A 13,926-nucleotide genomic window follows, 5' to 3' on the forward strand; every position below is an offset into this window, starting at 1 on the left:
ACCCCCACCCCCTGGGAGCACTGAGGCCCAGTCCTGGCTGCCACACTTGCTGTCTCCTTGCTCCCCCTAGCCAGAGGGAGGCCCAGCACCTCGTGGTCGCTTTGGGGGTTAGGGGCCCCAAGTGCCTGGGGGACGTATGTTCAAGCAGAAATGGTGCACCCGAGGCCCCAGCCGGCCGGTCCCAGCAGCGCCCCCATTTCTCACGAAGGCTGGCAGCTACAATTCAGGTGAAGTCAGCCAGCCCATCTGCACCTGAGCAGCGATACCGGCCCAACAGACCCCAAGTGCCTGGGTTTGAGGTGCTAAACCTGAAGGCCTTACCCTGCAGATGCAGAGGCCGCCGCGGTGGATCGTAGCAGGCAGAATTCCTGGCTGCTCTAACAAGTCAGCGCCAACCCTGGCACCAAGTCAGCAACAACCCTGGCACCACACCAGACCGGGCTGCCGACCACCTGGGTTTCTGCTGTGCCACACTGAAGAACATTTCTCCAGGGGACACAAACGCTTAGCATTCTCTACTGAAGTTTTCTCTTTTACGTTTAACATTGAGGTGTGTGATTCCTCCGGAGTGCATACTTCTGTGCACCGTAAGCTGGTGCCCACAGTTTGCTGGCCTGGGGCCAGGTAGGCAGGCATGGACAAGGAGTCCAGCACTTGTGGAGGAAGCTTTGGCAGCTCACAGACAATGGGGTCTGGGATAGGGCAGTTCATCGTGGAGAAGTGACGAGGCAGATGAGGGTTAGTTTAACGAGATTTGTTCATACAGATTCTCCTCGGCCCCAACTCCCTGCCTCTGGTGGTAAGAATGGCTTCCTTCCTCCTGGTACAAGGAGGGCCCCTTTCTCATGGGAGATTCACCTCTTACTTTCAGGAAGAAAAAGGGGAGGTCAGGGCATCTTCCTTGTGTCTGCTGTTTTTAAAGTGCCTTTAGCTCAAAATAACCCTTGTGCTAAAGTGGCATATTTTGGGGTGGCATATTCTGCCACGCTTCACTTGCACATTTTTGTTGTTGCTGTTTTCTTTTTTGAAACTGCCACACTGTTTTCCAGAGTGGCAGTACAATATTACCTTACCACCAGCAATGTGTGAGAAAGCCCGTTCCTCCACAGCCTCGCCCGCATTTGATACTGTTCCTATATTTTGCTGAAGGCATTTGATGGATGTGTCATGATGTCTCACCGTGATTTTAATTTACACTCACACAAAAGGCTAACGTCTTCTCATGTGCCGAGTTGCCATCTGTACATCCTGCTCAGTGAAATGCTAGTTCAAGTCTGTGAACTAAGTTTCCTGAAAAGGAATGTGGAAAGTGACTTTATTTCAGTGAACAGCTTGTAAATGGGGAATTTGCAGCCCTCAGTGTAAAAAGAAAGTAAGTTCTAGAAAACTAAGAAAGGGTTTGGGTTCTATGGTAAAAGTTTCTGTCCAGGTTTCCAACTACTTTCATTTATGTAAATGAAGGACTGAAACTCGTGCTGTCCTGATTGGTGGATGTAGCTGAATCCTCATTAGTCGATACAAGTGAACTCTGATTGATTGATGCAGTTGAGTCCTGATTGGCTGGGGCAGGGGAGTTCTGACTTGTTGTTCTTTAAGCCTTAAGCAGAAGACTGTCAGAAATGTCTTATAAATGGCTATCAGGGGACCAGGGAAGTGGTGCTCAGGCTACAGTTATCTTGGCACTGACAACAGGAACTGGTTTGGTTTGGTTGTGAAAGGGAGGTCTTGTGATACTTTTGTAACATCTTTCTGAGAACACAGAGTACATGAAGGCTCTGTCACCCGGCTACGGCTGCCTGGTTCCATTTTAACTTTGAGCACCTCAGTTAGTCTCCTGGGAGTCATTTTGTCTTTCTGCAGGGGGCATACTTTAACATGTCTTTCGTCAATTTCGTAATTGGATTTTGAAGAAAAATACTGTTGCATTTTGAGTTTTTTTTTTTTTTTTTACACATTCCTGTAGAATATGTGGTTTGTAAATATATTCTTCTCATCTATAATTTGTTTTCCTCCTTTTAAAACGACTTTTTAGCTGGGTGTGGTGGCTCACGCCTGTAATCCCAGCACTTTGGGAGGCCAAGGCAGAAAGATCACGAGGTCAGGGGTTCAAGACCAGCCTGACCAATATGGTGAAACCCTGTCCATACCAAAAATACAAAAATTAGCTGGGAGTGGTGGCACGCACCTGTAGTCCCAGCTACTTGGGAGGCTGAGGCAGGAGAATCGCTTGAACTTGGGAGCAGGAGGTTGCACTGAACTGAGATTACACCACTGCACTCCAGCCTGGGTGACAGAGCCAGACTCCGTCTCGGGGGAAAAAAAAAAAAAAAAAGAAAAGAAAAGAAAAAAAAGAGGACCTTTCACAGAGCCTGGGGTTTTAATTTTGATGACTTCCAATTTATCCATCTCTCTTTATGAATCATGCTTTTGATGTCAAGTATGAAATCTCCTTTTTTAGCCTAGATCCCAATTATCTCTAAGAATTTTTTTTCCTAAAATTTTATAGTTTTACATTTTACATTGAAATATGCGATCCATTTGGAGTTAATGTTTGTATGAGGTGTGAGGGTAAAACCCCCACAATTATCCATTTAGAAAGGTGAGGAGACTTTATTTCTCATAAGGATTACAGCCTTCAAGGTGGCCATCCCAGCCAAGGGACCAGAAACAGGCACTTCGAAGGAGGAGGGGTTAGGGTAGGAGCTTTATGCTGGGCAGGTTGGCTAAACATACATATTGAACAGGTTATAGGAGGGGCTATGAATATTCATGAAGGTGGTCCTGACACATGCATATTGAACAGACATGCATGTAGCATATGACCTATGTTCACTTTGGGGTGGAGACTTAACATTTAAATGTATTACAGTTAGGTCTTATATGTCAACAGGTCTTTTCAGGGCGTGAAGCCACACAAGTGTGCAGCCTCTGTAAACCAGCCAGAGACAATCCATGGTTGGTGGTCTTATCAGGAAGTTACGGCTGGTAGAGCAGGGGTTCAGTAAGTCAGTGGGTAGTGGAGCTGGAGATTGTTTTAATCTTGTCTGTCTCGAGGCCAGTGGTTGTTTGGCTGCTAGAGAAAAAGAAAAGTCTTGAGGTCCTTAGAACACAGTTTATTCTTTAGGCGTAGGCTCAGTGACTTAACCCTTGCCTGGCATGGCCTTAGGTCCTGTTTATAATTTGGTATTTTATTGCCACAGAGTCTGTTCTGTCAGTCTTCTGATCTCTATGTTAACATTAATGCTGGTCTAAACCCCAAAAGGCAGGGGGTATAATGAGGCGTGTTTGACCTCCCACCCCATCATGACTAGAACTAAACTTTTAAGATTTTCCTGAGGTCCCCTTGGCCAAGAGGGGGTCCATTGATTTGGTGCGGGCTTAGGATTCTAAAGTTGACAGTATCTAGGTCAAGGGTTTTGGTTTGCCTGCTTGTTTGCTGTGCTTGTGATGTGCAATTGCCCTACTCCTATTTGATGGAGAGGCTATCCTCCCATGAGGTGCTTTTGCATGCTTGTCAAAAACCAGCTGGGTGCATTTGTTTCGGTCTCTTTTCTGTTCTGTAGATCATCTCCCTCTGTCCATACCACACGGTCTTTACTAGCTATTTAATGTGTTGAAATAGGGGTAACTTAATACTTGTTTTAAACTCTTCATTTAACATTTCATCATCAACATTTATCTCATCTAAAACAAACAAAACAAATTCACACAGTGTACGGTGTGGACGGTGTGGATGTACTGGAGTTTATTTAACCCGACCCCTCTTAATCAATGGCTATTATCCCCGACCCCAGTTTTTTTGTTATTATAGTAAATAAAGCTGAAATATTTTTAAAAGATTTTTTAAAGTTTATTTTTAATTGACAAATCATAATTGTATATATTCATGCGATACAATGTGATGTTTAGATATATGTACACATTGGTGGAACAATTACTTTAAGCTAATTAAGATATCCATCACCAACACATCTATTTTTTTGTGGTGAGAATATTTAAAATCTACTATTTAAGGAATTTTGACATATAAATGCATTAACTACAGTCACCGTGTCATGTGGATCATTAAAACGTATTCCTCTTGTCTAACTGAATCCTTGCACCCTTTGACCAACATCTCCCCCTCCTGCCCTTCCCCCGGCCTCAAGTAGCCTCTGTTTCTATGAGTTCAGCTATTTTCAGATTCCACATACAGGAGAGACCAGGTGGTATTTGTTTCTGTGCCTGGCTTACTCTGCGTAGTACAATGGCCTCCACGTTCATCCATGTTGTCGTCAATGGCAGTATTTCCTTTTATTCAAAGGCGGGACAGTACCCCGTGGTGTACATACACCACATTTTCTTTATCCGTTCACCCACTGGTAGACGCTTCCGTATCTTGGCTAGGTTGCTTCCGTATCTTGGCTACTGTGAATGAAATCAATATTCTTATCTTATGCATAAGCGATCCCCACACTCATTTGTTATCCTTTGACTTTGCTTGTGTATTTTGTTCAAACTTTATGTTGTCAAGCTGATCAATCATTTCCTTGTTGGCTTCTGGGTTTATTTTATGCTTTAGAAAGGCTTCCCCATTCCGAAAAGACAGAATAAAAGCGATTCACCCATGTTCTCCCTTTCACGGTTTCAACTTCACGGTCTCTCCCGCCGCCAGAGCCCCGCAAAACTTTCTAATTCGCGAGGAGCCCGGGACCCCGCTCGGCGCTGGGAAGCCGAGGCAGGGCGCCGGCCTGCGAGGGTCTCCGGAAACGTTCCCGCGAAGATCGCCCGGCCCGGAGCCGCGTGGGCTGTCTGTCCTCGCAGGTAGCAGTCCCTCGGAGCGGAACGGTGGTTAGGAAAAATTTTCAAGTCTCCTTTGGCTGCGGGGTCGCGCCATTCCAGGCGGTGCCGACTGGGAGCTCCTCCACCCGCCCCCGGCCGAGAAACGCGATCCCAGTTGGTCAGGGAGTAGGAGAGGCCTCGCCCGCCGGTGATGCAGATCCGATCCGCGGAGCGCCGCCTGGCTGCACTGTTCGGGTTTTCTCTCCGGCGCTCTGGAGAAGCCGGCAAGAAAGGGGTTTTGGCCACAGGGCGCGGTGCAGAGTTCCAGGGGACTGGCAGCGCTGGCAGGATGAGCCCGGCTTTGCTGGGTGTACTCTTCGTCCTTTCTTCGGAGATTAAACCTGCGGGTCAGCGCTGGAGGCGCGCTCTTGAGCTCGGAGTGCTGTGGCCTGAGCGGGTCAACGAGCACACGCGGGAATCGCTGGGCCTTCCGAGAGTGCGAACGGGGGACGGGGTACTCCGCCCGGACGCCGACCGGCTTGGGGCCCGGTCCTCAGACCTTCCATTACACCCATTACCTCCAAGCCCCGCCCCTGGGGTGAGGACCGGCCCGGCTGTTCCAGGGGGACTGCGAAGGGTAACATGGGCCCTTCCGTGGCAACGCGTGGGTCGTGGTCACCCGACTTGAGCTTCACACCTTTTTCCGAGTCTTGTCTTGGAGGTGGAGACAGGCTTGGGCAGGAGAAAAACGGGGAAGGCGCAGTGGATTTAGCCGTGGCCCGTATAATGGGATCTTGTGGTTGGACTTTGGGGCCCCACCCTCCCCACCGGGGAAGAGCGCACAGCCTCTGGCTCCGAGATAGAGGGGCGACCAGATGTCCCATGGATGATCTTTGTTAGAGTTGCTGGGTCGATCAGCCTCATTTCTGCAGTTTTGATGTGGCCTCAGAAAGTTGATCAGATCGACCAGCAGCCCAACCCAGCAGATGGGCAACTAGAATTTGGGAGAGGAGAAGCAAATAATATATACTTATGTAGATACTATAAATGTCATAGTATAAATATATGTAATATATAGATTATATATTTTAGTAAATATTTATGTATAAATATTAAATCAGTAATTATAATTATTTGGTCCTTGCTGGGATTCATCATTACTGTAATTATTACCATTATTATAAATAGTAATTGTAGTAGTGGTAATAATAGTAACGGCTTTTTATTTATTTAAATAACAACACTGAATAAACTGTCTGTATCAAAGAAAGGTGTTCAAGTGACTGGAGATAATAAAGAAGGGTTTCAGTCCGTGGGATTTAAAAAATCCACCCAAGAGCCTGGTGATGCTTTGACCCACAGTCTGCGAAGCAACCAGCTGGAAACTGTATACAGCAACCCTAATGGTCAGGACTGCACTGATGGCTTCCCTCCTTTTTGCCCTTGCTTCCAACTTAGGACCAACAGGGAGAACCAAATAGGCACCCTCTTACCAGTCAGGTAGGATCCGCTCTTCCAGTGATATAGGAGATGGAAATAAATTGTTTAGGCAGATAGGGCAAAAGAGTCCTTGGCAGAACTTCTAATAAAAAACAGCCCAAGAAATCATTTCTTTCTAACAAAGAGCAGCCTGAAAGATTGAGCTGCAAACATAGATAAGGAAGCTGGAATCTTGCCTGGTGGGAGGCCTGCAGGTGCACTGATAAGAGGGACTACCTGGGGCCAGGCATGTCCACCATGGGGGATTCACCTTCCCTAATGTTTTTTTGTTGTTGTTAACACTCGCACCGTAAGAAAGACATAAGCAACATAGAGTAGCTACCCACGTGCGTAATAAAAGGTTGGTGTGGGGGCGTCCAGAGATTCGTGCCCTATGCAGATGGCACACCTGGTCCTAACTTTTTTCGCACCCGATGTAGATCAGACACTGCTCCCCGCTAGCTCATCTATAAAAATCTTTGCATTTCACTGTGCATCAGCAACCTATTTTTCTGGGACCCCTCTCTGTAACAGAGAGCTATTCTTTTTCTTTCAGCTATTAAATTTCCACTCTTAACCTTACCCTTTGTGTGTCCGCATCCTTGATCACTGTGGCTGTGAGACAATGAACCTTGGATGTCACCCCAGACAATGAGGCCACTTCACTAGCAGCCACCTCTGGCTTCCTCAAGCAGCTGGCAACCCCATCGGGACTCCTCTTCCCCTTTTCCACCACACAGATTTCCCATTCCTCTCCCTGCCTTTGAGTCTCTGCCAAACACTATTGAGCTGCATGAAAGAACCTTAAATGCATATTACTAACTGAAAGAAACTGATCTGAAAAGGCTGCATACTGTAAGATTCCAACTGTGTCACATTCTGGAAAAGGCAAAACTATGGAGATAGTAAAAAGAGCAGTGGTTGGCAAGGGTTGGGGGAGAGAGGGATGAACAGGCAGAGCACAGGGGATTTGCAGGACTGTGAAACTACTCTGTATGACATGACAGTGGTGGATATGGCATTAGACATCTGTTCAAACCCACAGAATGTACTGAGGACTAAACTGACATTTTTTCTCTCTTGCCCAAATTCCTATCTAAGGGGCCTGGGGAGTCATGCCCTATAAACTAACATCTCAACAGATGGGCTTTATTTAACCTCATGTATAACACAGCTTACTTTCCTACCTGACTCTGGTATAACATCCTATGACAGATAAAGAAGGAAATAAAAATATTTTATGCCAAAATAGGTGTTTTTTTTTTTGCACATTTTGAAATGGCCCTGCAACGCTATCTCTTGTGGGGAAAATTTGCATCTGTAAAGAATCTCTATTACCATAACTAGCTCTTTTCCCTTCCAGGCCCTCCCAGTCCTCTAGAGATTAGCTGAAAGTCTAGCACCTTTTAAAAGTCTAAATAGGAAACATTGGCCATCTATTGTCTCTAAGGGCGACCCCCATGAGACTTCATCTACATGGTAAGAACCTTGGTCTCCACAACCCCTTATCTTGACCCAGATACTCCTTTGTATTGATTGCAGGTTTTTAGATAATAACTGTTTCAATCAGTTGCCAATCAGAAAATCTTTGAATCCACCTATGACCTGGAAGCCTTCCTCCCACCGACCCCCTTCGAGCTGTCCCACCTTTCTGGACTGAATCAGTACATCTCACATGTACTGATTAATGTCTCATGTCTCCTTAAAATGTATAAAACCAAACTGTAAAGCAACCGCTTTGGGCACATGTTCTCAGGGCCTCTTGAGACTGTACCTTGGGTCACTCACATTTGGCTCAGAATAAATCTCTTCAAATATTTTACAGAGTTTGGCTCTTTTCACTGACAGTGCAACACCAAGAGTGACCCTAATGTGAATCACAGACTTTGGGTGATAATGATGTGTTGGTGTGCGTTTAGCAGTAGTAACAAATGCGCCCTGCTGATGCAGGACATGGACAGTAGGGCAGGCTGTGCGTGTGTGTGTGTGCGCACACGCGTGGGGCTGGTGAGGGGTGCATATGAGAGCTCTCTGCACGCTCAGCTCAATTTTGCTGTGTAGGTGTAGAAAAAATCTTCCCTCCACCCATCTTAGGTTTATTGCCTTGGCCCTACAAATTTAGACCAATGAAAGCCAGGTTAACAAGAGAAAACAACACATTTATTAATTCGTGCATCACAAATACACATGGGAGAGCTCAGTGATAAGTAATAACTCAAAAAGGTGGTTAGAACTTGGGCTTATTAGCACCCTAATGAGAGAGCAATGTATTTGTAAAGAGGTGGAAAGACAAAGGAAGGGGACCTTGAGCTTCTTTGGATAACAAGTTGAGGGAAGGTAGATATATGGGGGAAGATGACAGATAAGGCTGATTTGGCGTGCTTGTGATGTTGATTTTTCTGGTGCCATCTCTGGGCTGGTAAGAGCCATCCTGCCCTTCTGGTAGATGGGGGCAGGGCAGAGAGTTTGTCCTGTGTCTACTTGGTCTCAGTTGTCTTCAGCTCAAAATAATCTTTATGTCAGAGTGGCATATTTTGGGATGGCATATTCTAAGCCCCTTCAGCTGTGAATTCAAAACAACTCTAAAAAGTTAATTAAAAATTGTATTCCTATAACATGGCCCTTGCTGGTGGGGCTCAGGACACACCACCCCAAAATATGACAGTACAAAACCAGATATGTGAACACAAAATATACTTCTTAGGCAAATTTTGATCTTGTTATTCTAAGAAATTGCAGACACAGGAGTAGCTCTGAAAAACTGCCCTTTTGTAAAAGAAATTTATAACTATAAAAGAAATCTACATTAGTGAAGTATCTGTATCAGGAAGAGGGCTGATTCCAGACAACTTCTATCACCCCCAGAGACTTTTCTCTGCAGAACCAGACACCTTTTATTCACCAGACATTGCCTCCCCTCACCCTCCCAGAACTTGTGCCCATTCCCAACGAGCCCCAAGCTCTTGTTCCTTTCTGTAACTCAGGACACTATCTAAGCTTCATTCATCTGGCCCTTCTCCTGGTCTGTAGTTTGGGGGACTCCTGTGCATATAGATGTAATTAAAATGGTTTTTCTCCTATTAGCCTTTCTTATGTCAATTTAATTCCTAGCCCAGCCAAAGAACCTAGAAGGGGAAGGAGAAGCCATTTTTCCCTCCACTACCTGCTTTTTAAGATCCCAGTTTGTTGGAGCCACTTCAGAGTTAACCCTCTGTAAATACTTGTCAGTCCTCATCTTTTCAATGTTTTCACCTGACATTCACTCTTTATATCACTCTTATGTCCCCAGCAGGTTGCTCAAGAAACTCTCCCTTGCTGTGGACACTGCTGACTTCTGTAAAATACATTTACAGGAGGCCATTGGTTTGGACTGAGCTTCTGCACTAGGCCCAACAGACTGAGATGGAGCATGGACCCCTATTAGAGGCCTGCTGAGCCTCCTCCAAGCATGGAAACAAAGGGAAATTCCAGGTACCTAGCTGGCCTTGAGAAGTAAATGAGCCACCGGATAAGCAACAAGGGAATAATAGCTTCAAGTAATAGCCACTCAAATAAGTCAGAGCGACAAGGTGTTTGGTCCCCTATTGAAACTAAAGATTACATCTTAGCATATGTCCCTGAATGGTTTTTCAGAAACCCGGACCCACCTCAGATGGAAAACACTGACCATCATCACAGAGACCTCAGATGTCGGGGAGCTGAGGCCTGCACTCTGATGGCTGCTCTTTGTTGTAAATTTCTTTCTCAGGGGCCTGGAGAGAGTCATGCCCATAGGCCAGACCTTAACATTCCTTTCTGCTGACCCCAAGTTTTTAGACAAAGCCTGGCTTCCTTAACCAATTGCAATCAAAGAATCCTGAAGCCGCCTCTGACCTGTAAGCCCCTTGCTTCAAGAGCTTCTGCCTTTTTGGGCCAAACCAATGTATACCCTCTGTATTGATTTATGGTTTCCCTGTAACTTCTGCTTTCCTGAGTTGTTCCCCTGCCTTTAAAATCCCTTGCTTGTAAGCCATCCAGGAGATTGGGTCTGAAGCATTCTCCTTGGTTGGTGTCCTGCAAGTTAACACCCTCCTTTCTCCTGCTGCAAACCTCGGTGTGGGTGTTTGGTTTTACCACACGGGGCAAGCAGACGCAGGTTCAGTTCAGTAACAAGACCAGACTGGAATGGAGTTCCTTGCGCTAAAGTTCCACTTTTCCAGACCAAAACTAAGTTGTTGATCTGACCTTCTGAGAAGTCAGGATACAGAGAGATAAAAGGCAAATCCCCAACAGGCCAGGTTTAGCCAGAATGATAAGCAGTCCCTCCCGTCTGCTTTAATGTTTACAAGGAAAGTCACTTTGCAACCAGTCTATGCTTTGTTCTCTGTTTCCACTTCAGCCTTTTCTATCCATAAAGCACATCTCCCCCACTCTGCTCGGAGGAACGCTCAGTCTGTTTTATGGAATGAAGTGTTGCCTGATTCTAGAATAGCAAATAAAGCCAATTAGGATCTTTAAACTAAATCTATTGTACTTTTGTCTTTTGACAGTTCCATGATGGAAAATCTAATGGCCACTTTCCATTTACCATGTCCAAGGAGCAGTCCAGGTAAGTGACTCCTTTCGTTTCTGGGGTCCATCTTGCTCCCGGCTCCTGACGCCGATGCTTCTCCTTCTCATCCTGCCTTTCTGGATGCTCCTTCCCAAGGTTTGCCAGCGCGCTCACAACCCCTGCTTGGGATTTAAAATCTGAAGTGTGTCATAACTCACCCCTGGACTCTGTTATTCTTTTACTGGTATGCCAGAAAAAAAGAACCCCAAGCCCTCTGGGTGACCAAATTGATATTTAAGGCACTAATTATTAACTCTATTCTTACAACCTCCAGATTTTATCTCCACTCAGAATTATATGTACAGCTGCCTAGCTGATTTCCAGACTGAAATGCCTCTTTGACATTACAGATTAAAACTGATCCCACTCTATAGTCTAGGTCATCTTCCTTGACTTGGCTGTGACCCAGACTTACTGTCTAAATAAATGGTGTGACGGCTCACCTAGGGACTCCATTTCAGACTCTAGGAGAATTTCTTCAGCCTGTATCCCCCCACATCATAAACAATCCATTACCGAGTCCTGTTCATTCTTCCAATACATCTCTCCAAAGGCTTCCCTCCATTTCCACAATGACCCCAACTGTTTCGCCACTCGCTCCTTGAAGAACCTCTGGATTTGTTTCTGGCTTTTGGCTACGAGGAATAAGCCTGATGAGAACATTCAGCTCCAGGATTTTGTGTGAATGTAAGTGCTTTAGGGGTGGGGCGGGACCCTACAGGCCATCCCTGGGTTCGATGATTCTCTACAGGGACCCAGAGAACTCCACCAAGCTGACCTAAGGCCCTGAAAGTCAAACAGATACCGCATGGCCCAATGCCTGCACCATAGCTCACTTGTTGGAATAAACTGCCCAAGAAAAATGGGGGTATGTGGTTACATTATCAGAGGCATCCCAGGTGGATCCTGGAGATGTGGACTGTACCCGTAGTCACGAAGCTGACAGCTGGAAGAAGCCCGTCTGGTTCAACCCCTGTCTGGCATATTCCTCCCTTTTCCATCCTTACTTTCTACCCCTCACAGGAACAGAGAATTTACAGCTTACTGAGCCAGGCCATTGCACTTTTGGACAACTCTACTAAATGGATTTTCCTCATGCCGTCGCATAACTGCTACCTGCCACCAGAGCCTTAGAAATACATGGTTTTATTTGTTTCTGGCTTTTGGCTATGAGGAATAAGCCTGCTGAGAACATTCAGCTCCAGGATTTTGTGTGAATGTAAGTGCTTTAGGGGTGGGGCAGAACCCTGCAGGCCATCCCTGGGTTGGATGATTCTCTAGAGGGACCCAGAGAACTCCACCAAGCTGACCTAAGGCCCTGAAAGTCAAACAGATACCGCATGGCCCAATGCCTGCACCATAGCTCACTTGTTGGAATAAACTGCCCAAGAAAAATGGGGGTATGTGGTTACATTATCAGAGGCATCCCAGGTGGATCCTGGAGACGTGGACTGTACCCGTAGTCACAAAGCTGACAGCTGGAAGAAGCCCGTCTGGTTCAACCCCTGTCTGGCATATTCCTTCCTTCTCCATCCTCACTTTCTCCCCCTCACAGGGACAGAATTTACAGCTTACCGAGCCAGGCCATTGCACTTTTGGACAACTCTACTAAATGGATTTTCCTCATGCCATCGCATAACTGCTACCTGCCACCAGAGCCTTAGAAATACATGGTTTTCCATCAAGCACTCATGGAACACGTAACTGTGGGCACTTCTAGGGGGGTTCATGATGGATCCTACAAGATCAACTAAATATGAAACAAGCTCCCAGGTAATGGAACCATTTCAGCTGTTAAGTAAAATCATCTGTATTAACCTAGTTTAATTATGAGGGACATCTCTCCCAACATAATATATATAAAATATATATATATATTTTTTTTGAGACAGGGTCTCACTCTGTCACCCAGGCTGGAGTGCAGTGGTGCCATCACAGCTCACTGCAGCCTCAATCTCCTGGGCTCAAGCAATCCTCCCACCTTAGCTTCCTAAGTAGCTGGGACTATAGATGACTGCCATTATGCCCGGCTGATTTTTTAAAAACTTTTTGTAGAGGCAGGGTTTCGCCATGTTTCCCAGGCTGGTCTCCAACACTAGGGCTCAAGCAACTTACCTGCCTTGGCCTCCCAAAGTATTGAAATTACCGCATGAGCCACTGTGCCTCCAACATAATCATAATTTGTTTTTAAAGAATAGTTGGTATTTGGGGGCTGGGTACGGTGGCTCACACCTGTAATCTCAGCACTTTGGGAGGCAGAGGCAGGTGGATCACTTCAGGTCAGGGTAGTTTGAGACCAGCCTGGCCAACATGGTGAAACCCATCTCTACTAAAAGTACAAAAATTAGGCAGGCGTGGCACACACCTGTAGTCCCAGCTACTCGGGAGGCTGAGGCGAGTGGATTGCTTGAACTCGGGAGTCAGAAGTTGCAGTGAATGGAGATTGTGCCACTGCACTCCAGCCTGGGTGACAGAGCAAGACTCCATAAAAAAAAAATAGTTGGTATTTGAGCTTTTCTTTCTGAAAATGATTGATAGTGGCCCCATTCATCTGTTGAGGTTTTATATGAAAACAAAACCTTATACCGTTGTGTGGAGAAAGGTGCTGACCATCCTCTTTGTGGTGGGGTGAATATGGCTTCAGCACACCCAGCAGCTGTTTTGGGTTCTCAAGAAGGGAGGTCCAACGTAGTCCAGTCGTAATAGGGTCTCTCAGAAACCCAGCCCAGCTACTCCCCTCCCTCAGGGGAGTTTGTGATCTTGCTACTCACAGCGTGGTCCATGCACCAGCAGCACTGGTGTCACCTGAAGCTTGTGTGAAATGTGGCATCCTAGGCCTGCTGCACCACGTACATCAAAAGCACACGTTCTTCCTGTTGCTGAGAGGGAGGAGGGACGGCAGCACAGGAGCAAAGCCATCACTGTGGTTGCCGTTAGGGACAGTGCCAGAGCACCCAGCCCCGAGCCCCACTGCCACCACCCCTTGTCCTTAATTACAGAATTCACTTGAAATTAAAAATCCCCGCTCCCTAAATACCCACCCTCTCCTCTGGCTTTCTTTTTAGCTGAGGCAGCTGCTCTTGCCTCTTCTTTCA

At 46.3% G+C, this 13,926-nt stretch overlaps 1 long non-coding RNA gene across 1 annotated transcript; it reads left to right on the forward strand.

Annotated features, from left to right (window-relative positions):
* The first annotated feature begins 9,616 nt into the window (after positions 1-9,616).
* Positions 9,617-11,952, forward strand: LOC131382654 (uncharacterized). The gene is made up of 4 exons (XR_009212213.1): positions 9,617-9,711; positions 10,770-10,828; positions 11,385-11,518; positions 11,855-11,952. It is a non-coding gene; the product is annotated as an uncharacterized LOC131382654 (long non-coding RNA).
* The last annotated feature ends 1,974 nt before the right edge of the window (positions 11,953-13,926 follow it).

The sequence above is a fragment of the Hylobates moloch genome, unplaced genomic scaffold (genome assembly GCF_009828535.3).
Source record: "Hylobates moloch isolate HMO894 unplaced genomic scaffold, HMol_V3 SCAFFOLD_696, whole genome shotgun sequence".
In the NCBI taxonomy this organism is placed as follows: Eukaryota; Metazoa; Chordata; class Mammalia; order Primates; family Hylobatidae; genus Hylobates; species Hylobates moloch.